The 26,218-nt window shown below is 39.0% G+C and overlaps 1 long non-coding RNA gene across 3 annotated transcripts in view; it reads right to left on the bottom strand.

Annotated features, from left to right (window-relative positions):
* Positions 1–16,478: 16,478 nt before the first annotated feature.
* Positions 16,479–26,218, bottom strand: part of LOC144245554 (uncharacterized) — a 28,524-nt gene continuing 18,784 nt past the window's right edge. For all 3 annotated transcript variants that reach the window (XR_013339294.1, XR_013339293.1, XR_013339292.1), the window contains exon 5: positions 16,479–16,790. This is a non-coding gene — a long non-coding RNA (uncharacterized LOC144245554). The remainder of the gene's footprint in view (positions 16,791–26,218) is intronic.

Genomic DNA, 26,218 nt, shown 5'->3' with positions numbered 1-26,218 from the left:
CGGGGAAGCGTCGCAGCGGGTCGCCCCGGTCACTGCAGCTCAGAACCTGCAATAGTTGTCGCACCACTTTAACGATCGCCTGGTGGCCGGGGCGCGGGAGGGCTGGGGGAAGCCGGAAAACCCCCGTCCCCTCCCGCGAGGAAGTTTTCCGCGAGTTGGTGGCTCCCTACCCCCTCCCCACGCCGCAGTCCGGGATGGGTGAGAGCCGAGGGGTGCTGCCTGCCGCGTTGGGGAGTCGGTCTCTCCGCGAGGGGCGGGGGCGGGGGGGCGGTTACTGGCAAGGAACAGCTCAGCCGGAGAAGAGTTGAACACACGGATTCCGGGGTGAGGCCGGAGAATGTCCTGGACGGAGAATCGCAGGCAGTGATGAAGCAGCTTGGAGAATCCTGCCTGGTGCCGGTTCCGCCAACAGACGCGAGGGGACGGATCTGATTAGACTCCACTTTGAACTCACGAACACCAGGATGAATTCACTAATCTGCTTTGAATCGTTCCCCTTCGGTTTCATCATTTCTCCCTGAAGTCCAGAAGAAGTCCCCACCTCCAAGATCTCTCTTGGATCCTCACCTCCAAGATCTTCTCTCCAAGAAGTCCCCGCGCCCCGCCCAAGACCTCTCCAAAGAACTGCAGAGAAGTGTCCGTGTCCCTTCGTGAGGCTGCCTCTCCTCCTCCAGCACACACCCTGTGGATACCCACTCTATGCCAGAACTAGTAAGGTTGTGCATTAAGTTAACTTGAGTCTCTCCTTCCAAAAATGTTTTCTCCAGTGAAGTTTCCACTTTGTTCTCGGCATTTAATCACGCCCACATTCGGCTTCATGTCCCAACCAGCATCTGCAAAAACACACCCTTAAATATATGTTGCTCTAATCTCAGATTCTGCTTTTGGCTTGGAAAAGCTGGACACACATCAGTAGCTAAAGGGCAAAGGGTGTCGTATGTCATACTGCTCAATAGCAAACCCTGTGTGCTAAACCCTGAAGATTTATTTTGGTGACTCAACCTCTGATTGTGGATTAATGAGACAACGTGTTATGAACTCCAAACAAGTTGTACTTAAAGCATCAGGCTGACGACCATGTTTCATACATAGGAACTGCTTTCCTCATCCCTTGTGAGTTTCTCTATTTTAAATTTTAGTCCTTAAGAAAATATTATTTAAGTTCCCATGAGGAACAATGCCCAAATTTCACCAAAAATGTACACACTTATAAAGGATTCTAAACACGTTTCTTTAAAATACGTTTTATAAGGTGATTCCCTCTCTCTGAGTTACCGCCAAAACATAATCCCACGTAATTTTTCTGAGATAGTGCTGAGTATTTTTGGTTTTCCCCTCAACTTTTTGTTCTTAAAATTTCTGAACACAGAGAAAAGTTATAGGTGTTTGATAAAAACCAGGATGCTGTCAAAGATTGCATGTGTTTGTTATTTCCATCTAGTGTATTTTAATCCAGAAAACTGCCTTCATTTTTTTTAAATGACATTGACTTTTTTTTAAAAGAATCCAAATTCATTTGCTTTCTGGTAATGTTTATGTCATGTTGTGGCTAAACACAAGTTGAGCCAAAGGGGAGGAAAATGATTCCTTGACCACAGCAGGTGAGTAAAAGAACTCAATACCTTCTATAAATTCGGTGTCCATGACAATATTCATGGAATAGAGCACAGTTGTATCCCTGCTCTTTCACGTTTCTCCCCTAGACTTACTCCTAGGCTTAGTCAAAGAACATATCTTTGTTTCTTATTACCCCAAAGGCCATGGTCCAGGGAGAAATTAGTTCTTTCACATATGTACACCAAATAGACAGGCACATATGGTATTTTATTAAATTTAAAAACAAGAATTCAGCAAGGTCACAACCATAATGAATGAACTCAGATTTTCATATCATTCTAGGAACATTTTAACTTGGGCCAAAATGTTAAAGCACATAGAAATCATGCATGTTCTCAATAACCTATTTATTTATGGGTGAGTCTTATTGCCAAAGTCTTTCAGCTTGCAAAGAGTTGAAAATCTTTTAGAGGGACCCTCCTGTCCCAGCATATTGACAGATGCTTCTCTCAGAAAGCCAATGAAAGGCCTAGGAAAGTCTGACCAATAGAAAAGGTTTGGCTTACTATGGGGTGGGACATAGTCTCAGTGTCCAATGGGAATGTTCGAAATATATTCATTTCATTTTTGCTGCTTTAATAGCAAATACTTGTTTGGCTGAAAATGATTAGAACAAATGTAGTGTTAGAACTTTCCTCTTCTACCACTAAGTCACCTAAATGTTTGCTGAGTCATAGAAGGAGGTTTGGAAGAAGTCATTCAAGATACTTCCTGGTTCATAGGTTCCAACTGGTATGACCATTCAAGAATACTGAATACATCTAATGAAAGACCTTGCAAACCCTGTATTCATGGGCTCTTTTTTAATTTAAGAAACTTTGGTAAGGTAAAAGCACTTCTTACTTCCAGTCTAAATCTTTTCCTTCTTCAAATTTTTCAAGACTTATATGAAGATGAAGAGCAATGATGCCCTTACAGTTACTTTTATATATTAGAAATTAAATTGTCCAATGCCTTCCTCTTCATGTAACTTCAGGTAACTTCTTCTACCCTTTTACCAATATATACATGAATTTGGCCAACTCATAATTTTCTTAATAGTATCTCTTTTTTTGAAAGATTTTATTTTTAAGGAATCTCTACACCCAACCTAGGACTAGAACTCACCACCCTGAGATCAAGAGTTGCATGCTCCACCAACCAAGCCAGCCAGGCATCCCACTTAAAAGAATCTTTTTTACTACAAATTTCAGAGAAGAAAATCAAAATCTCTCTAAGCCTTGGACCACCTAAGTGGCTTAGTCAGCTAAATGTCTGACTTTGCCTCAGGTCATGATCTCACAGTTCGTGGATTCAAGCCCCACATTGGGCTCCACGCTGTCAGCTTGGAATTCTCTCTCTCTCCCTCTCTCTCTGCCCCTCCCCAACTCATGCTTTCCCTCTCTCTCTCAAAGTAAATAAACTTCTTTAAAATTTGTTTTTAAATCTCTCTAAGCCTTACTGAGTTTCTCCATCTATAAAATAAGTAATAAGTACAAAGTATTCGGCCAACTTACGCATATTTTAGCCAGCCATCCTCTTCAGTAGGAAGTACAACCAAGCAGGGGAATTGTGCCAGGTTTCACTCAGTTTCTTCATCTGCAAAATGGGGAACTAAATGTCTGGCTAGTTTTACTTCCAAGGTTGCTTAAGGAGACAATACATATGAAAGTGCTTTGTAAACTATGCAGACATTTACAACTATAAAGGATCATTTTTCATATTTAATCCATCAGATCATTCTTACTCTGCCAGGCACATAGCAAGCACTTGTTAAGATTACCCCTGTTTATTTCTCATAACAATCCTAGGAGATGGTTACTATTATCATCATGACTTCATTTAAAACAATACCTGACATATATTAGGCACCTACATATTTGTTAAGGAGGAAATTGGAGCTTGGAGGGGAAAGTGGTTTGTCTAAGTAAACATGGCTAGTTAGGGATGGAAGTAGAAACCAAACTAGAAACCAAACCAGACCCCTACTCATCTCTAGATCAGATTACCATTCGTTACCCAGAGCTAATTATACCAAGTTATCTTGATATCTAGAGTAGTCAGTTTCACTCAAAATTGTAGCCTAAGCCATCTCTATCGTTTTCCCATTGCACTAACATCTCCCTATGTTCTGGGGTTCCTTATATTCTCCCCCCATTAAAGTGAATATGAATCTTAGACCATGAGGCATCATTGAACAGATAAAAGAAGTATTGGGGAAAAGGTGTAGGAAAGGAGGTACAAAAACCTTTGTTATTTTGCCTGAAGTCACACCAAACCACACCAAATATGTGGCCATCTTAAAGTCGTTAGTCAGATAAGCAGCCTTGTTGAAATTACTTTGACCTTTCCAGGTCTTACCCACTTTTGCACAACCACATTATGTTGCTAGGTCAGCTCTACTCTTCCAGTGGTCGATTAATAATGCTGATTATGGAAAGAGGATCTCCTTCCAGTTTATGTAATACGTTTATATATAGATTCTGATACTGTGTTTTAAAAATAGTCATATAATGTTACTGATACATATTGAAATATTGATCCACTCAGACCTGCAAAATAATTACTGATCTGTACTACCCTTTTCATCAGGAATCAAAGTTAAGCTGACAACTGTAATTTCTAGGAGTCTTATTATATCTTTTTTTATGGAAGGTAATTCTTTTTCGTTTCTTCCAAATATGGGACATTATTCTTCAAAAAGGGTTTCCAAAGAGCCATATCCTTGGGCTCCAAAAAGTTCTAAGTGACCATAACTTTCAGTTAGAAAGAACCCAACATTTTTAGAAAACCACCATCAATTATTACCCTACCATCCATTGCACCAAAATAAAGTCTTGGCTCATCAGAACTCACTGAATTAAATCTGCCCTCAGCAACATCTTGGAAGGGTCAAAGACTATATTTGCTAGTATATAAATAAGGTCACTGCAAGTCTAGATGGCCATTGCTATCCTATATGATAATATAAACAAAGTTCCTGCTAGCCTGTATGGCTATTAGAGAATAGCACTCCCTCCATTGGAAAAAGCACCGTGGCACTGCCTTGATTTGCAGACAGTGCCTTTATTCAACCCAGAAGACACTCACTGGGAATGGAGAGTCAGGTGGTGGAGGACATACTGATACCAGGAAGCACAACACTGTGTCCAAAACTTGGAATGGACCTTAGACCCCATTCATACCCTCAGCTTAGTGCAATGCAGAAACCTCATAACTGTATGCTCTGGCCCCTCATATAAGATATGTAAATGGATACATTGAGCAGGAGTATATGATGGGTTCCAATTATTCAAGGTCAGTTTTTGGGAAAAAAATATTTAGCACTTTATACTATACATGAATTCAAATTAATTTTTGAGTACTTTATTATTATTCATTTATTATTATATTATTGTGATGTTTATCATTTCTGGACATGTTCAGGTTCTCTTGTTTTCCTTATTTTTATCAGTTAGTAGAAGATTGAACTATCATAGCTCTCCAACATCCTAGCCATGTTCTTTCATGAAATCTATAACATTAAGTTTGAACTTAATATTATAGTGATACCTTCACTGCTTTTGTGCCATGAATGATGGAAATAATAACTTTAATTATAAAATATTAATATTAAATATTATTTAGTTATAAAATACCACCTTCTACCTCTGACTAGCTGGGTAAGTTGTTACTGTATTAGAAAAACTTCTGGGGTGCCTGACTGGCTCACTCAGTAGAGCACAAGACTCTCAATCTCATGGCTGGGAATTCAAGCCCCACATTGGGCATGGAGCCTACTTTTAAAAAACAAAAAATAAAATATATTTTAAAAAGTAGAAAAAATACTGAGGGTATGTGAAATTTACAGAGATCTTTCTTTTCTTCTACTTTATCCCTAGGAGTTAGCATCACCTAGTATTTTCTGTCTTTGATGCTGAGACTTTTATTTGTAATACAGGCACATTGAAGACAGAGTATTTTTTCTGGCTAATAGAATTTTTAAAGCTGACATCAGAGAGCTCATTTATTAAATTTTATATTCAAAAGGAGATAATTGGAAGCTAGAGGATTTATCCATTTTTCTGCCCTTTCTCCATGCAAAGCTACAGATTCTTACAATGTTTATATTGGCAGTGATCCCCAGTCCATCAAACAGAGATGCAATTGCTTCAGAAATTCTGAGCTTACTCCAGTGAGAAAGATGAATCATAGATGAATCTCATGTAGTGAGAGCTTTCCAAACTTTCCTGGTAACACAAAACAGATTCCATGGTCCAAGTGCTTCTTCTGGAGATCCTATTTCAATGGACCTAAGATGGCCGTCCAGGGATTTACTTCTTTAACAAGAGTCCCAGGTGGTTCTTTCATGCAAAGTCTGGCCCTGGAGAGGTGCGTGGGTGGTCAGTCAGTTAAGCCTCCCCCTTAGGCTCAGGTCATGATCTCACAGTCTGTGAGTCCCAGCCCTATGTTGGGCTCTGTGCTGACAGCTCAGAGCCTGGAGCCTGCTTCAGATTCTGTGTCTTCCTCTCTGGTTGCCCCTCCCCTGCTCATGCTCTCTCTCTCTCTCTCTCTCTCTCAAAAGTAAATAAATAAACAAACATTGAAAAAATTCAAAGTCTGGTGCTGGAGGCCATAATTTTACAGATTTGGCAATGGCGTTCTAAGAGGTAAGGTGACTTCCCCAAGGCCAAACAGTTAGTCTGTGACAGAATCAGAACTGGAACAGAAATATCCTGAAAGGCCTCAGGCTTTATAAGATGAAATACCATGTTTGAGAAGCATTTGCAACCATGGTGGAAAGTGTGACTTATGGGGGAAAAAAAGCAAAGGTACATAATCAGAAATTTCAGTTATCTGAAACTCCTTGTTTCAGCTGCATCCTGGTTAATTGAGCATGTAAGAGACTCTTATCCTTTATTTGCTGAACACATTCTTCTGACCTTTTCTCTGATTGGACTCATACGCTTGAATATGGTTAATGGGGCTTCCCTCGGTAACTTTGGACCTACCGTCACCTCTGTCTTCTTCATTGCCCTCCTTAAAACTTTTATCAAACCTGACACATCTCACCTGACTCACACTGCAAAATTCCTTCTCATGCCATTCATTCTATCATCTTTCCGTTTTGTTGCCTATTTTTGCATCTAACTCCAATGCGTGCTTGTTCATATGAATGTGATACTTGTTTCATAAAGAACAGCTGTCAGAGGGGAAAGACCGCCATGACAGAGACGAACTACTAATTCCTAGTCCCAGCTCTACTGGTTCTTTTTTAATTTTTTTTTTTTAATTTTATTATTTCTAGGAGAGAGAGAGAGAGACAGCATGAGCAGGGGAGGGTCAGAGAGAGAGGGAGTCACAGACTCTGAAACAGGCTCCAGGCTCTGAGCTGGCAGTCAGCACAGAGCCTGACGCGGGGCTCGAACCCACAAACCGCGAGATCATGACCTAAGCGAAAGTCGGACGCTTAACCGACTAAGCCACCCAGGCGCCCCGTCCCAGCTCTACTATTAATAAGCTGTGTGACCTTGAGCAAGTCACTTAGCCTTTCTGAGCTGTTGTTCAATGAAAGGGTTAAACTCTAGGATTCTGAGTCCTCCCTTTCTGTGTCTGTCCTATCTGTTTCAGAGAGAAAGGAACTATCTTTTCTAATTTATTTTTCTCTTTGCACTGGGCCTATTTTTATAAAGTTACATAGAGTGCTCATTCATTCAATAAATGCTGACACTTCCTTCCTTGGTCTAGTTTGACTTTCCTCCTCCCATCACAGATGGTGTATGAGCCACATATCTGATCACAGCTGACCTTTGTTTTTGGTAAGGACTAGATTTTTTAAAAATAGTACAAACTGTGTGTCTTTCCAGTGTCACTATTCCTTTTCATGAAATGGCACATCCTGTCCCTTGGCTCTCCATATTTTCCATTAAAGCAAAACATTATTTCCACATGTCTCTTTTGCCTTACAGATTCTTTTCAAATTTTAAGTATAGCACTCCTGATTTTTTAGTTGATCATATAATTTATTGATATCCCTGATGCTGATCTTAAAGAGGTTTGCTCACCTCTTTCTTTAAAATTTCCATTTGTAATTAGGTCTCTGTTCAGCTGTGGCTTGAGTCACCCTCACTTATGTTTTTTTTTTAATTTTTTAAATGTTTATTTACTTTTGAGAGACAGAGCATGAGCGGGAGGAGGGCAGGGAGAGAGGGAGACACAGAATCTGAAGCCGATTCCAGTTCTGAGCTGTCAGCACAGAGCAGGGCTCAAACTCATGAACCATGAGATCATGACCTGAGCCAAAGTTGGACACTCACTCAACTGAGCCACCCAAGTGCCCCCACTTATGTTTGAAGATACTTGGTCTCACAATCACAACTGTAAGCACACTTATTTGTTTTGTTATTTTTTTAAGTAGCTCTTAAAACTTATGGCACTCCATCATGTGTAAAATTGTTCTATTTAGTCAATTGATCTACACTCAAATGTATAACCTTAGAAAAACATACATGAAAGAGGGCATAAGAAGTATGAAATGATAGAAAATCACTCAGAGTTCAAAATAATACACACGATTATAGAATAAAAGTATGAAAGATTTCAGGACCTTGGACAGATAAATGTATTCCTGCTGTAACTTCTAGTATCACAGCATAAGCAAGCTAGCAATACATTTGAAAATCTACAGCATCGTATCAGACATGGTACCATGAAATATCATGAGTGATTTTCTATAACTCACATCTTACAAGAAGGAAATAAAGACTTCCCTAGTGAAAACAATAAAGCCCAGACTATACCCTTGAATACACAAGCATGAACAGTTGTAAGGCATTGATAGAACGCTATACCAGGGCATGGTGGTGGGGTCTCTAGGAAGCAGTGCTGAATGGTATATGTGTCTCTTCCTTAGATAGTTTGCTATTTATTTTTAAAATGTAACCAAACTTTGGGACACCTGGGTGGCTCAGTCAGTTGGAATTCCAACTCTTGATTTTGCTCAGGTCATGATCCCAGGATCATGGGATCAAGCCCCAAGTTGGGCTCTGAGCTGAGCCTGGAGCCTGCTTAAGATTCTCTCTCTCTCTCTCTCTCTCTCTCTCCCCCCCCGCCCCTCCCCCAATTGTGCTCTCTAAAAAATAAAAATAAAATAATATGTAAGCAAACACTTCTTTTAAAGTTTATTTATTTTGAGAGAGAGAGAGAGAGAGAGAGAGGGAGGGAGATTGTGTGCATGAATGACAGAGGGGCAGAAAAAGAATCCTGACCAAGCTTTGTACTGACAGCGAGATCATGACTTGAGCCGAAATCAAGAGTCAGGCACCGAACCGACTGAAACACCCAGGTGCCCCAAGCAAACACTTTTAATTATACAATCATGAAGCTCTACAGGTGAGAGTTATCAGAAACAAAACAAAACAAAACAAAAAAAATCAACTTAACTACCATCCAAAAGACGCAAATGGAAACAATAGAGTGCTGTTTTTCATCTCTCAAATTGACAGAGATTACAAAAATTTCCAGAGATGCAGGTAAATGAGCACATATATGCACTGTGGGTGGAAATGCAAGTTGGTACAAGACTTTGGTTGGGGTGATGTAGAAATATAGATCAAAAGCCTGCATAATGATAAAGCTATATATGGCTATATATATATATATATGTAATAACATGGAAACGGATTCTCAATTCATTGTTAGGTAGAAAAAAAGCAGGTTATCAAGTTATATAATAATATATATATTATATTTCAACATACATTCTAAAAGGATATAACGCAAAATGTCATGATCTTAGAAGGTAGGATGGTGAGGAGATGGGAGGAGAGCATTTACATTTTGTTTACATGTTTTCTAATGTATACATGTATTCTAATGTATTCAACAATAAACTAATATTTCTGTTTTTAAAACAACTTACTCAATTATCATAGAATTCTAGTGGTAACGACATTCTGGTTTCTCCTTTTTAGGGATTACATCGGGTGGAATTGGGTTGGGCATATTTAAGGGAAGCCAGAAGGGTAGACAGTTGTGAGCAAGAATGAGAATGGCCTCAGACATGTGTAGACAAAGAAAAATTGAATTACTCCCAGCTTTGAAACTATGGTAAAGAGTTTGCATTTTATTCTGGAAGCATGGACCACTATTTCAGGTAATGAGCAAAGAAGGAGCAATGATTATATCTGTGAAGTCTGTTTTCTTTTGTTTTTAACTACTCTGGCTTCTGCATAGAGAATGGAATGAAGTGAGACAAGATGAAAGCCAGGAAGATCAGTAAGAAGATCACTGTAGAATATGGTAAGTGAGAGTAAGTCATTGAAAGTGTTGATGGGAAAAAAATAGATTTTATTTAAATTTTAGAAGTAAAAATCATAAGACTTGCCTATGTGGTAAGGTAGAAAGGGAGACATCAAGGATATTTCACATATTTGCAATTAGGGATAACTGACAACTTTTTTTTTTTTAAGTAATCTCTACACCCAATGTGGGGCTTGAATTTACAACCTTGAAATCAAGAGTCACATGCTCTACTGATTGAGCCAGCCAGGCATCCCCTGACAGTTATTCTTTAATATCAGATTTAGAAAGACTGAACCACTTGTTTGGGTTATTAGTTTTCAAATCTTCTTACTGAAGTCTGTCATTGTGATGGGTTGAATGATGACCCCCAAAAAGATATGTCCATGTCCTAATCCTTAGTAATTTGTGAATATTACCTTATTTGGGAAAAGGGTGTTTGCAGATATAATTAAATACCATATGATTTCACCCATATATGAAATTTAAGAAACAAAACAAAAGATCATAAGGGGACGAAAAGAGAGAGAGGCAAACCGAGATATAGACTCTTAACTTTAGAGAACAAACTAATGGTCACCAGAGGGGAGAGGGTAGGGAATGGGTGAGATAGGTGATGGGGATTAAGGAGGGCACTTCTTGTGATGAGGACTGGGTGTTGTATAGAACTGTTGAATCACTATATTGTACACATGAAACTAATATTATACTGTATGTTAACGAACTGGAATTTAAATAAAAACTTTAATAGTTAATTAATTCACTAATTAATTAAGGATCACCCAGGATTCTTTGAATGGGCCCTAAATCTAATGACACATGTCCTTATAAGAGTGAGACAGAGGGAGGGACGCCTGGATGGTTCAGTCAGTTGAGCGTCCAATTTTGGCTCGGGTCATGATCTTGCAGTCCATGGGTTCAAGCTCTGTGTGGGGCTCTGTGCTGACAGCTCAGAGCCTGGAGCCTGCTACAGATTCTGTTTTTCCCCTCTCTCTGTCCTTCTCTTGCTCATGCTTTGTCTCTCAAAAATAAATGTTAAAAAAGTGTTTTTAAAAAGAGTGAGACAGAGGGAGATTACAAACAGAAGAGATGATGTAACCATGGAGGCAGGGACCAGAGTCACAAAACTACAAGTCAAGCAATGCCAGCAGCCCCCAGAAGCTGGAAAAGGCAAGAAATGGGTTCTCCCCTAAAGCCCCTAGAGGGAACACAGCCCTGCTGGACTTCAGACCTTTAAACTCCAACACTATGAGAGTTGTTGTTTTAACCCACCCAGCTTGGGTTAATGTGTTATGGCAGCCACAAGAAAGTAATACAAATATAGATCCAAGATCCTGTACAAATCCTAAGTGTCCAGTTTAATCAGTGTTTATTACTCTTTCCTATTTAAAAAAACATTAAATGAGGGAAATCTTCAAACACACACAAAAGCAGAGAGAATAATATAATGAACCTTCATGTTTCCTAAACCTAGTTTCAATAATTGCCAATGCACAGCTGAAGTGTTTTCATCTCTACTTTCATCCATCACCCTGACACTGGATCATTTTGAAGCAAATCTTAATCATCATATTTTCCATCAAAAATACTTCAAAAGATGACTTTTTTATTTAACATAACAAAATGCCATATTCAACCTAAAATTAACAAAATATTCTTAATAGTATCAAATATCTAGTCAGTATTCAAATTTCCCCCAACTGTCTAGGGCAACTGGATGGCTCAGTTGCTTGAGTGTCTGACTATTCATTTTGGCTCAGGTCATGATCCCAGGGTGGTGGAATGCAGCCCCGTGTTGGGTTCCATGCTGAGCATGGAGCCTGCCTAAGAGTCTCCCTGTCTTCCCCCTTGCACGCACTCTCTCTCTAAAATTTAAAAAAAAAAAAAAAAAAATCCCCCAGTGGTCTCATATACAGTTTCTTTTTTCAGTTGATTCTTTGAAACAAGATCCAAACAAAATGTGCATTCTGTATTTGCTTCATACATTATCTTAATTCTCGTAATCTCGTAATAAATTCCCTCTCCTTATTTTCTTTTTCCTTTTAGTTTATTTACTGAAGAAACCAGCTCAGATCATTTGCATGGTAGAATTTCTTGGATTTTAATCCATCCCTGGGTGTCTTCAATACGCTCTTATCTCCTGTATTTGTTGTGTAAACTAGAAATTAGACCTCAAGTAGATTCAGCTTCAATGGGTTTGGAAAGAATACTTTCTAGGTGGGGTTTGGGACTGCACTGTATCGCATTAATGCCTGGATATCTTTTTGTGTGATCCTAAGATCGACCAATGGTTTCAGGAGTTATTGACCTGATCTACGCATTACAAACTTGCCTGTTAGCCTGCCCCCTAGCTGCTCTACGTTCATTCATGATCATTGCCTAGAGTCATCATTTGCAGTTGGAAATATTCCAGTTCTACCACTATTTTCACATTTATTAGCTGGAACTCCTCTATAAAGAACTTTCCCTAATAAACTATTTGATCACCTTGATTATAGACCGTACAGGAGAGATAGGGTAGATGCTCAATCCTTTCTCTTTATGCACCAATTTTCACAGTTAGAAGCCGGTTCTTTCAAAGATGACCAGTGGGGTTTGTTTTGTTTTGTCTTGTGTCATTAGGAAACAATAAATTTTCCTTTAGTTATTTTATTTCTTATTTGGGGGATTCTGGTCAGAAGATACAAGTATACTGTTTACTTGGCTGTGTCTCCTAGGAGCCAAGGTCTATAAGTGAGTCTTAAACTTGTTTTAATGTTTTATTTATTTCTGAGAGAGAGAGAGAGAGAGACAGCGTGAGCAGGGAGGGTCAGAGAGAGAGGGAGATACAGAATCTGAAGCAGGCTCCAGGCTCTGAGCTGTCAGCACGGAGCCCGACACAGGGCTGGAACCCACGAACCGCGAGATCAGGACCTGAGCCGAAGTCAGACGCTTAACTGACTGAGCCACCCAGGCGCCCCAGTGAGTCCTAGGCCCATTCACTCTTACATCTATATATACATCACTGGTTTCAGCCCCCCTGATAATAGAGGAGGAAACAGAAGGCCAGAGTGGCCTGGTAATTTGCTAACATAACTTACCTGACTCGTAGCGGGATCCAAGTGAGAGTCCAAAGCCATGCTTTTTCCACTGTAAGATAACTCAGAGAGCTCTTTGTTTGTTAAATATTGTGCTGTCAGAGGCACAGCAGCCACAACAATCAAAATAGTAAATACATTCATTTGACAGATACGAAAGTAAGATTTACATATTTAGTGGTTATGTATAAGACTTCTTATTGTGGTTTGATCAAGAAGGTCAGTAAATGGTAATGTGCACACCCAGTAAAGTGATTCACGCCAATTGTTAAATCAAAGAACTTGAGCTTGATTAGGAGAAAAACACTTCTCTATTTTGACTCTGAAAAGAATCTGTTCTGCTCACATTCGAAGGCAGAATATGAAACAGCAAAACCAAAAAGGCAGTTCCCCCAGTTTGTTCTACCCAGCTTTAGTTTTACTTAATTTTATTTTAATTTAAATAATATTTTTTCAATATTAAATACAATATAACATGCAAATCTAAAGTCCCAGATTCAGAGATCTTTATGACATGGATTCAGATAAAACATATTTCAAATTATGTTGCCCTCCCTTCTCACGTATAAGTGATGATGGTTAGTGTAATGTAATGCTCCTGGGGCTGTAAGAGAAGGATTAGCTCTTCTTCCTCATGCCAGATTTATAAAGTAAGTGATTTTAATAATCTTTTATTGAGCCCCTGTTCTATCACTTAAGAACTGAACCTAGCATCTTTTCACATACAAAACTGTATTTGAAATCAACATATGTCCCTGAAGTAACCCTTTATATCTATATTATTTATTTATTATACTTAGTATATATGGTGTCTATGGTAATAGACTTGAAGGAACTAGAAAATTCCTGGGGAAAAAAACCTTATAGTTACTGTTTTCTTATGTATCATATCAACAGCTAATTAGAAAGTGGAGTTGATGTCTTCTTTGTGGCTCCGTACAAAGAATGTGTGTGAAATACAATGACATATTTTGACTCAGCAGTGTCACAGGAAAGAGAGCTAGGGCCACCTTCTCTTCATTCTCTTCCTCATAAGTAAAGCATCCATGGAGGGAAGAGGAATACACATGCACCTTCACATTTCCAAATCAATTTATTTTTATTCATACAAAACTCTGACTCTAAGGAACAGTGTTAATGTAAATTCTCTCTTCCCTCCTCCCACTCCACCCCAGCAACCTTCAATCTTTCAGCAGCTATGTTTCTCTAACAGCCTGTCTGTGTCTCTCTTTCCTGTCTCTTAAGTTTCCTCTCCTGCTCAGTTTCTTCCCTTGCCTGGTTCAGAATTCTTAGAATAAGGTTGGACATCAGCACCCCAGGATTAGGGAGGGAAATCCTGTAATAAAGCACTGGTTCTCCAATCTTGGAGTTTGTTTAAAAATGCAGATTCTATGGCCACCTGGGTGGCTCAGTTGGTTAAGTGTCTGACTTTCGCTCAGGTCATGCTGAGCGAAATAAGTCAGGCAGAGAAGGACAGCTACCATATGTTTGCACGTATAGGTGGATTAGGAGGAACTTAAAGGAGGACCAGGAGGGAAAAGAAGGGGGGAAATAGTTGGGGAGAGGGAGGGAGGCAAACCATGAGAGACTCTTGAATGCTGAGAACAAACTGAGGGCTGATGGATGTGGGGGGGAGGGGAAGGGCACTTGTTAGGCTGAGCACTAGGTGTTATATGGAAACCAACTAGACAATAAACTATTTAAGGAAAAAAATAAAATTAATTAATTAATTTTTAAAAAGACATCATGGTCTATTTTAACAAATTCAAAGCAAGATCATTATCCCTTCACATTGGAGGAAGGATGGTTATCTTTCTTATCTTCATATTCATTTTAAGCAATGAATCAAGCAATATTAACAAGCTAAAAATAAAAAAAAATAGATCATTAATGTAAAATGTCATTAAATAATAATGATGCATTTTATGGTAGCTGATTGCATACAATACTTTCAATTTTGGAATAATGTTACTTTTGTCACCTAAGTGCTGTTAGAAGCTTTTCAGGCCTGAATATACAGTGATCTAAGATGCATATTGATGCATATTCTGCATAAACAGAGTACCTGAACACATGAAAAACATACCTAACATAAACCTAAACACTTGTACATAAGAAAATGAGGAAATTATCCAGCATATATAAAGAACATCTACAAATCAATTAGAAAAAGATAAATAACCAATAGAAAACTGGGCAAGAATCCTAAACAGACACACTTCACAAAAGAAGCTCTCCAAATAACCAATAAACATATGGGGCACCTGGCTGGGTCAGTTGGTGGACCATGTGGTTCTTGGTCTTGGGGTAATGACTTCAAGCCCCATGATGGGGGTAGAGATCACTTTAAAGTAAAAATCTTTAAAAAAATTATTAAAGAAAACAAATAACCAACACACGAATGAATAGGTGCTCAACTTCATTTGTCATCAAGGAACTGCAAATTAAAAGCATAAAGTTATAGCACTACTCACCCACTAGGAAACAACAAATGTTGGAAAGCATACACACCAACCAGAATTCTCCTCCACTATTGTTGAGAGTGTAAATTAGTACAACCATTAGGAAAACTATCTGGCAGAACCTATTAATGTGGACATGACATGTGCTTATTCTACGCCAGCAATTTCGCTCCTAAATATATACCCAAAAGACATGATCAAGGATGTTCATGAGAAGCACAATTTGTAGTGGCCAAAAAGCAAAAACTACCGAAAGGTCCATCAACACTGGAATGGATCAATAAATTGTGTTATGGTTGCACAACTTGATACTGTGTAGCAGAACAAACACACACCATGGATGAGTCACACAAACAAAATTAAATCTAAGAAACCAGCCACAAAAAACATACTGTAGCATTCCATTTATATAAAAGTTAAAAACAGGGGAGTCCGACTTCAGCTCAGGTCATGATCTCACGGTCTGTAAGTTTGAGCCCCACATCGGGCTGTATTCTGACAGCTCAGAGCCTGGATCCTACTTCAGATTCTGACTTGCTCTCTCTCTACCCCTCCTCTGTTCACGCTCTGTCTGTCTCTCTCAAAAATAAATTTAAAATTTTTTTTTAAAGTTAAGAACAAACTAAACTAATCTGTGCAATTAGAAGACAAGACACCAGGTAACCTTGGAAGGACAGTGACCTGAAGACTCAGGGGTTTTGTGTTACACCGTTTCCTGATCTGCTGCTAAGTACACAAGCATGTTAAATTAGTGAAAATTCAGCTAGCCGACACGTGCATTCCTCTGAATATATATTACACATTAAAGGTTAAAAATAGAAAAGGAAGAAATCAGTTAGGTCTCCTGCCTGTCATTTCCAGCCTATCTGTTCTTTCCATTACCAATTCCCCTGCTGTTTTGTAAAGTTGCCTTTGTGTTAAAATACCTGCTCCGTTTTAACAAGTGGTGGGTGGTCGATGTGATTTCTCTATAAATAGTTTGTAGAGAAACTATTTATAGCCACTATAGTGGTTTGGGAAGCACAATACAAATGTTAGCTTTAATCATATGGGGGATGTACACAATATTTTTGTCCTCATAAAGATCATATCACAATATTTTGTTCTCATAAAGATCATATTGTTAAATTCTCATACTTTTACTCAGCTTTAGTTTATCTGTGCAGCACGGCACCCAAAGCACTCACGATTTCCAGCTACAGATGACACCGCACTTGATTCCTACGCAAATCACAGCTCTTACAGATGTGAAATCGAGGCAAGAATCAGAGAGCCTTCATTGTTGATCCTGTTGAATCTTGTTGGAAATAATGAAGAAAATCTGAGAAGATGTGCTGTCCTTTTTGCTCTATATTGCTACCTCCCATCAGTAGCCCTGTATCCAGAACATACAGAATAACAAATGGTCAGGTTTTAAACAGAACCTTCATTTCTCCAGCTTTCTCCCTGTGAGCCCACAAGTCATTGATCCAACCAGAGCTCTTCTCCTTTCCAACTTCCTCTGTAAATAAAAACAGAGCAGTGCTGCATAAAATACAGGTGGAGGCTGGATGAACATTGACAATAAACAAGTGGTCCTTATAAACAGCATTCTGTTATTCACGATAACGGAGTTTGTGGGCTATCTAATGCCATAAGAAAATCCAAGAAGAATACAAAAAAAAGATGTTCATCATAAAATAATGAGTTAATGGGTAGACATTTTAAACAGACAAAGCAGCAAAGGGGATGCATCAAGCAGCCAATCATTTTATTGTGAGGTCTCATAAAGTACATGCGGTGGAAGAAGACTCGCATCAGTGTCACTTGATGTCATATGTTAGGAAAATCAAGGTAACAGGGTTTTTTTTCCCCTTAAGCTCCATGCCCAAAGTGAGGCTTGAACTTATGACCCTGAAATCAAGAGTCGCATGCTCTACCTACCGAGCCAGCCGGGCATCCCCAAGACAACAGTTTTTCTAACCCATAATGTTAAAAATAATAATTACTATCTTTTGGAAGTTGCTATACTTTATTTTTGCTGGTGTAATATGGGGACTCCAACCTTCTAAAAGATTCTTAGGGTATTATTTTTTTGAGATGTCTCAGAGCTATAGACTGACTTCTAACACTGAATGAGGCATGAAATTTTACCACCCCAATGGTCCTCAAGTCGTGCTATTGAGAAGCCCTGGGGTATCCTAATCAATATGTCAAAGGTGCCCAGGAATTGGTTGCATAAAGACCAAGAGAGAAACATTCAGGACTCTCCCCAACCCTGGGCCAACTTTATTTTTTAATAACTTTTTAATGTTTATTTATTTTTAAGACAGAGAGACACAGAGTGAACAGGGGAGGGGCAGAGAGAGAGAGAGAGGGAGATAGAGAATCCCAAGCCTACTCTGAGCTGTCAGCACAGAGCCTGATGCAGGGCTCAAATTCACGAACCGTGAAATCATGACCTGAGCAGAAGTCAAATGCTTAACCAATTGAGCCACCCAAGTGCCCCTGGGCCAACATTAGCAAGTAGAACTGCTCGTTTTCTGTTTCCATAATGGGCTTCCACATGAGTTTTGTTTGAAGAAAGCATTCAGCTATTTCAAAACAAGAAATAATAAAAATTTTAAAAAATTTAAGTTTATTTATTTATTTTGAGAGAGATAGAGAGACCATGAGCAGGGGAGAGGCAGAGAGAACGAGGGAGAGAGAGAGAGAGAAAGAGAGTCCCAAGCAGACTCTTTGCTATCAACATGGAGCCTCATGTGGGGCTTGAACCACGAGATCATCACCTGAGCAGAAAACAAGAGTCAGGCGCTTAATTGACTGGGCCACACAGGCACCCCAAGAAATAATAAAAATTTTTGAAGTAGACAACTCATCTTCAAAACTGATTTTACAAAAAAAAAAGTGAGAGGGGTACCTGGGTGCCTCAGTCAGTTAAGGGTCCCACTTCGGCTCAGGTCATGATCTTGCTGTTCTGAGTTCAAGCCCTGCATTGGGCTCTGTACTGACAACTTGGAGCCTGGAGCTTGCTTTGTATTCTATCATTCCCTCTCTCTCTCTTCCCCTGCTTGTGCACGTGCGTGCTCTTTCTCTCTCTCTCTCTCAAAAATAAATGAACAGTATTTTAAAAAGGAAAGAAAAGTGAGACCCAAGCAGATTAAGTGATTTGTCCAAGATTCCAGACCCAATCAGGGGCAAGACTGGACATGGACCTTTTGTTCTCTGATTCTGGTTTGAATGGACTTTCCAAACCACCATGTGCCCATCAAAGAGCTTCCACAGTTTCCAAAAAGAGGGGTTGGAAATCCTGAGTGGAAACTAGCATACACTTATTTAGCTAGTCTTTATAGATTCTTCTATCTTCAGTGTCAAAGTCCTTGATACAGAAGCCATCTGCATTTTTTAAATAATGCACAGCAAGCCACACGAAATAATATGGGCAACAAAACCAAGGATAAGGGTCCACCGTCTGTTTACTGCTATTTGCAAATGGAAAAAGAAAATAGCTGCTAAAAATGTTACATTGGTTATGATCTGGAATCCTTCGACAGAGTAAAGCTGCCATGGGAACTGACTAGCTGATTTTTAAAGCTTGAAACAACCCTTTAACGTATACATATACATATACATATACATATATTTATATATAGCAGGGTGGTTTTTCTTTAATCTCAGGATGTTTGTTCCAAAATGCTATATAATTAGATAACAGCTTTCTTTGTGTCATTCCAGATGCATTTTCTAAAGAGAATATATTGCAATTATTTTAGCCAGTTTGGTACCTAAAGGGTTAATTAAAGAGAAGACCTTCTATTTTTAGCTGTTACTATAGCCAGACTCCCATTCAATCTAAAAACAGCCAAGCCTTCTGAACCATTTTTAACCCTGCAAAGCTGAGACTCATGCCTATCCAAATTAAGGATAAGCTTAAATAGCCCAGCCTCAGCCAAAACCATGGCAACCAGTACACAGTACGCATCCTACATCTTGCCCGGTAGTCCTCAACATTCTTTTATCACAAGACAGGAAATCTGTTTTGTTTAGTTGTCATTTAAGGACAGATTTACACTATAGGAGGGCTAACCATGTGCTTTTATTTAGGAAAGAAGTGGATTTATGATGATGTAAGCTTTACAATGAGGGAAAGACAGGAATAATCTTTATTATTCATTTATATATTTATATATTCACCATCTCATTTCAAAAAGAGACCTGTGGTAACTCCCAAAACATCTGAAGGGGAGATGGAGACATGAGAAAAATAATTGGAGTGCGGGCTTTCTATAGTTATGACTGTGTGCACAATTGGTTTGGCAGTCAGGTTAAATAATAAAAATAGGGGTGCCTGAGTGACTCAGTCGCTTAAGTGTCTAACTCTTGATATCAGCTCAGGTTATAATCTCACAGTTCATGAAGTCAAGCCCCACGTCAGGCTCTGCACTGACAGCTCAGAACCTGCTTGGGAGTCTCTCTCTCCCCTTCTCTACCCCTCCCCAGCTTGCTCTATCTCCCTCTCAAAATGAATTAAAAAACTTTAAAACCAACAAATAAACAAATGCAGAATAATGGATTCTGCACAGTGACACCACCCAAGTACCATTATTAAAATGGGGAATATGGGTTGGGGTATCTGGGGGGCTCAGTCAATTTAGTGTCTAACTCTTGATTTCAGCTCACGCCATGATCTCACAGTTCCTGTGTTCAAGTCCTACAACAGGCTCTGCACTGATAGCGTGGATCCTGTTTGGGATTCTCTCTCTCCCTCTCTCTGCCCCTCCCCTGCTTGTGCACTCACTCTCTCAAAAATAAATTAATAAAAAAAAGTTTTAATGGTAAATACGGAGAGGTCTTTATTTTTCTACCTCATTTCAAAATGAAAATAGCTTTGTGATTTTCTTCTGATAATAACATCAGTACATGCTCCGGTAGACAATCCATGCATTTTAGAAGACTATAAAGAAAGTAAAAATTATCCCAAATGATGCAGAAGCAACTTTTGTGACCATGGTGACCATCTTCCCAACATCCTTCTGTGTACAGAAACATGCACGCTTTCATAAATGTACATAAAATGAAGTGGTACCCTGCATGATGCTCTGAGACCGCTTTTCATGTTCAATTCTTTGTGAAAATCTTTCCGTACCAATTAACATAGATTTGTTATATACTCTACCAAATAGGTATACCACCATTTATTTAACTAAGCCCCTATTTAGGAATATTAAGAGTGTTTCTAGCATCTCACTATTATGAACAACACTACAGTGAAGATTCTTTTACAAACATATCTTCATTTAATTGGTTAATTACTTCCACAGGATAAATTCCTAGATGTGAGATTGCTACATCAAACGGTATATATATTAAAATTTTTGGTCTCTATCACCTAGACTGCACCCTGGAAAAGTTGAGCCAGTCTATATACATGCTTGTTAAAGATGTGCATAAAGTTTCTCCACACCTTCACCAATATTTGGTATCTCATTCTTTTTTATCTTTTTCTGTCTAGTAGAAAAGATGTCATTTTGTTTTGATGGTAGCAGCTCTTCTCCCATCAATTCATAACTCTAAGAAAAGGAAAATTATAATTAAATTGAATAAGATGGTTGAACTACATGATTTTGAAAGGCTTTTCCAGTTTTAACATTCTATAATTCAAGTAGTGCAATTGCTGGATCATAGGGTAGTTCTATTTTTAACTTTTTAAGAAACCTCCATACTGTTCTCCACAGTGGCTACACTAGTTTGCATTCTCACCAACAGTGCATGAGGGTTTCCCTTTCTCCACATCCTTTCCAACACCTGATGTTTCCTGTGTTGTTAATTTTAGCCATTCTGACAGGTGTGATGTGATATCTCATTGTAGTTTTGGCTTGTATTTCCCTGATGATGAGTGACGTTGAGCATCTTTTCATGTGTCTGTTGGCCATCTGGATGTCTTCTTTGGAATTCAGAGAGATACATGTACCCTGATGTTTATAGCAGTATTCTCAACAATAGCTAAATTATAGAAAGAGCCCAAATGTCCATCAATGAATGAATGGATAAAGATCCATGGATATTTACACAATGGAATATTACTTGGCCATAAAAAACGGGATGTTGCCATTTGCAACCACGTGGATAGAGCTAGAGAGTATTATGCTAAGTGAAATATGTTCAGTCAGTGAAAGATAAATACTATATGATTTCACTCACATGAAGAATTGAAGAAACAAAACAAACAATCATAGGGGAGAAAAAGAGACAGAGAAACCAAGAAACAGACTCTTAATTATAGAGAACAAACTGATGGCTACTGGAAGGGAGGAGGGTATGGGGATGGGTTAAATAGATGGTGGGGATTAAGGAGAGCACTTGTGATAAGCACAGGTATTATATGGAAATATTGAATCACTAAATTGTGCACCTGAAATTAAGATTACACTGCTTGTTAACTAACTGGAATTTAAATAAAAACTGAAACAAAACAAAACAAAAAAAACCTCTATAATTCTACAAATTGTCCCTAATTCATTTCTCTGTCAAGCATCTCTTATAAGCAAGATGAAAGGGGAAGAGAGGCTAACTGAGAGCATCTAATGTGCATGAGAACAACCCTTTGAGATCATTGTTTGTGCTCATTTAATTTTTTAAATTTTTTAATGTTTATTTATTTTCAAGAGAGAGTGAGACAGAGTGCAAGCCGGGAAGAGGCAGAGAGGGAGAGAGACACAGAATCTGAAGCAGGTTCCAGGCTCTGAGCTGTCAGCACAGAGCTCAACATGGGGCTTGAACCCACGAACCATGAGACCATGACCTGAGCCAAAGTGGGACACCTAACTGATTGAGCCACCCAGGTGCTCTTGTTTATGCTCATTTTATACAGGAAAAATATGGGCTTGGAAGGAGTTAAATAGGAGGAGAACCAGAGTAGTTCAAACTGACAAGGTGTTTTTCCCTATAGCATGCTGTATCTCAGTGGGATTCCTGTCCTTCAGGAACATACAGTTACTCTAAGGCAAGGATGTGAGCTGCAGAGAGACCACACCTACATAAAAATCATTCAAGTCACATCAGATTTCTAAGGTCAGGCCTTTGTCTTCCTCCACCCGCCCCTACCACCACAACCTTGTGTCATTCCCGTGGCACTTGATATGGTATTTCCCATAGAGTAAATGCTCAGTGAATATGTCCATGTTCTTCCCTATCTGCCTGACTACTTGACTGGGAGGTGTAAAATTTTCTCATTGTGGACAAGGTGGTCCTACTCATTACATCGTATGATAGTGGCCCGGAAGCTAGAAAGCAATTAGCCTCAGACTGGTCACACACTTACCTGGTTGGCCCTCCCTCTACCCAGCCTGACCAGACTTGGAGCCACAAGCCCAGAGAAACAGAGTGGACTCCAGAGATAGAAAGACACTTAGCTTCAGGGCATAAGTAAGGCGAATTGCACCCTTTCATAGGTCTACTTTTGAACCTTTCTATATAATCTTAAGTATTATCGTATCTTATAGCTTTGACATTTTATCTCTAGCCTTTTGACATTTTAGGGTGTCTTTACACTTTATCAAGATTATTATGAGAAAACAATCAACAAAACTAAAAGGCAACCTACTAAATCAGAGTAGATATTTGCAAATGACGTATCTGAAAAAGGGTGAGTATCCAAAATATATAAAGAACTTATAAAACTCAACACACACACACCCAAAAAACTGAGATAATCCAACTGGAAAATGGCAGAAGACATGAATAGATACTTCTCCAAAAAGACATATAGATAGCTAACAGACGCACTAAAGGATGCTCAACACCACTTGTCATCAGGGAAATACAAATCAAAACCGCAATGAGATATCACCTCACACCTGTCATAATAGCTAAAATCAACACAAGAAATAACAGGTGTTAGTGAGGGTGTAGAGAAAAAGGAACCCTCACACACTGTTGGTGGGAATGCAAACTGGTGCAGCCACTATGGAAAACTGTTTGGATGTTCCTCAAAAAGTAAAAAATAGAACTACCTTATGATCCAGCAATCACATTACTCGATATTTACACAAAGAACACAAGAACACTAATTCAAAGGGATACATGTACCCCTGTTGTTTATAACAACACTATTTACAATAGCCAAGTTATGGAAGCAGCCCAAGTGCCCATCGATGATGAATGGCCAAAGAAGATGTGGGGCATATACACAATGAAAACTTATTCAGTCATAAGAAAGAACGAAATCTTGCCATTTGCAATGACATGGATGGAGCTAGAGAGTATAATGCTAAGCAAAAGAAGTCAGCCAGAGAAAGACAAATACTGTAGGATTTCACTCATAAGGGAAATTTAAGAAATAAAACAAATGAGTAAAGGGGAAAAAACAGGAGAGAGAGAAAGACAGAGGGAGAAACACACTCACAAACCCAGAAACAGCATCTTAATTATAGAGAACAAACTGATGGTGACCAGAGGGGAGGAGATGAGAGGACGGGTGAAATAACTGATGAAGATCAAGGAGTTCGTTTGTCGTGATGAACACAGAGTGATATATGGAAGTGTTGAATCACTATATTTTATACCTGAAACTAATATTATACTGTATGTCAACCAACTGGAATTAAACTAAAAGCTTAAAATAATACATACCTACACAAATATTACAGTTTAAAATATTTTAAAGAATATGTCATCATTAGTATTATTGCTATCAATCACTAAACATGGATACTTCATGTTTTTTATGGTTCAATGTTGTTGTTGTTTAAATGTGTATTTATTTATTTTGAGAGACAGAGAGAGAGGGAGCAAGGAAGGGGCACAGAAAGAGGGAGAGAGAGAGAATCCCAAGCAGGCTCAATGCTGTCAGCACAGAGCCCGACATGGGGCTCAATCCCATGAACATGAAATCATAACCTGAGCCAAAATCAAGAATCAGATGCTTAACCAACTGAGCCACCTGGGTGCCCCAGTTCAATGTTGGTTTAAAATGGTGCTTCTCAACTACTACTATTCTAGCTTAGTTATTGAGTTCTGAGAGCTAGCATATGGTGTGGGCTAAAGCTCAGGACCAAAAGTCACTAAATTCTGATTGGTTGTGGTCAACAGGCCAGCAGTTGTGGTCCACACGTCAAAATGTTGGTGCTGATGTGCATTTACAATGGTCTAGGATCTAGACTCCGCGTAACCACTCTTGCAAAGAAATCATATAATGTGCATTACATATTTCACGTAGGTCTTCGGTTTGCTTTGTATAAATATATGACAAACTGCAATTCAATACTTTCTGTAGATGAGATATTCTCAGAAATAACAGCTGGAAAGATGTGTACATTTACACTGTAAAATTTATATAAACCTCACATGATACATGAAGCTAAGCTACATGTCCATAATGACTAAGTATTTCTGGTGCTTTGGGAAAGTTAAGAAAATATTTAATTTTTTTATATTCAAACAACACATCTTTATTATCTTATGTCACCACTACAACTCTACATCTAATTTTATCACTTCATTATTAGACTACTAGTGTTTTAACTACCCTTCTTGCCTCTGCATTTTTAAAATACCTCCAATGCCACTACCAACAAAAACAACAGCAGTAATAATAAAAACTGTTCATAATTACTGAATGCTCATAAAGTGCCAGCAGTTTTCTAAGTGTTTTATAAAGATCATCTAAGTTGTTCTGTACAATGACCTTATATGGTAATACCCATATATCACTTCATAGTTGAAGGGATTGAGAAAGAGAGATAAAGTAAGTTATCCAAATCATCTACATAATGGGTGGATGAAGATCAAGTTCCCTGCGAAAAGAATTGTCTCCCTAAAACACACCAAGAAAATGTTTATTTTGATCAATGCCTATGGTTTTTCCAGGCTCTTAGATATGACAAGCCCTCCATTGTGGCCTACCTCACTGTAAGACTATCCACTCTGTAGGAAAGACAATGGCCATGGGCGAGAACATTTGGGCCTTCAATGGCAGCCCATTCTCAGGAAGAAGAGTGGGCCTATTTATTGTATTTGCTGCAATAGAATCATGCTCTTCTTTCTGATGTGCCATCTTTTTTTGTTTTCAAACAAATGTGTTCTTGCTCAACAACAAAGGGCCTGACAAGATGCCAGAGACCTCACACTATCGAGCTACATAAAAGCAGGAGATGATGAATGTTAAGTGCGTTCTGGCTTGATTTGATTTAAAGAGATCACTTCTGAGAAACACTTGGAATCAGTATTTGAGGTATTAGAGATGTGCCCTGACAGCTGGGGTTTAGAGGAACAAGGGCAGCTTTGTTCTCTTTTATGTCCACTGGTTCCCATGCGTTTGTCGTCAGTAGCTGCTCATGCACAGGGCACAGCAGAGGAGGACACAACAGAGAGCAAAGAAGTGGGAGATTTTCTCCAACCAATGCTGAGGCGGAGGGATTGGCTGTCGGAGTCTGCTTTTAGTAGTTGCTGCTGTGATGCTGACTGCTGAGTCCAGCCCGTCCCTACAAACGACTTTCACAGGCATGTAAACAACCAAACCCATAACCTCTTCTCGTGCACGTAGCTAGACTCTACTGCTCAGCCTCCCTTGAGAATAGGGCAAATGGGATGTAAGCGGTGGTGATGTGGGCACCTCTGTGCCTGGCCCTTTAAATTTTCCATGTGTAATTCTCCTCTTTCTTCCCTCATCTGCCAGGTGAATATCCATGCCCAAGGAGCCATGAAGCCTTGTTTGAAGCCAGACCCTTGAATGATTCTGTGGAGCTAAGCTTGCCAGTACCAATACTCCTGTTGATTGGAATTTATTTTTTAATGTTTTATTTATTTCTGAGAGAGAAAGAGAGA

The sequence above is a fragment of the Crocuta crocuta genome, unplaced genomic scaffold (assembly GCF_008692635.1).
Source record: "Crocuta crocuta isolate KB4526 unplaced genomic scaffold, BGI_CrCroc_1.0 scaffold299, whole genome shotgun sequence".
In the NCBI taxonomy this organism is placed as follows: Eukaryota; Metazoa; Chordata; class Mammalia; order Carnivora; family Hyaenidae; genus Crocuta; species Crocuta crocuta.
The sequence above is the reverse complement of the archived record's forward strand: the minus strand, read 5'-3'. Positions and strand labels throughout refer to the sequence as shown.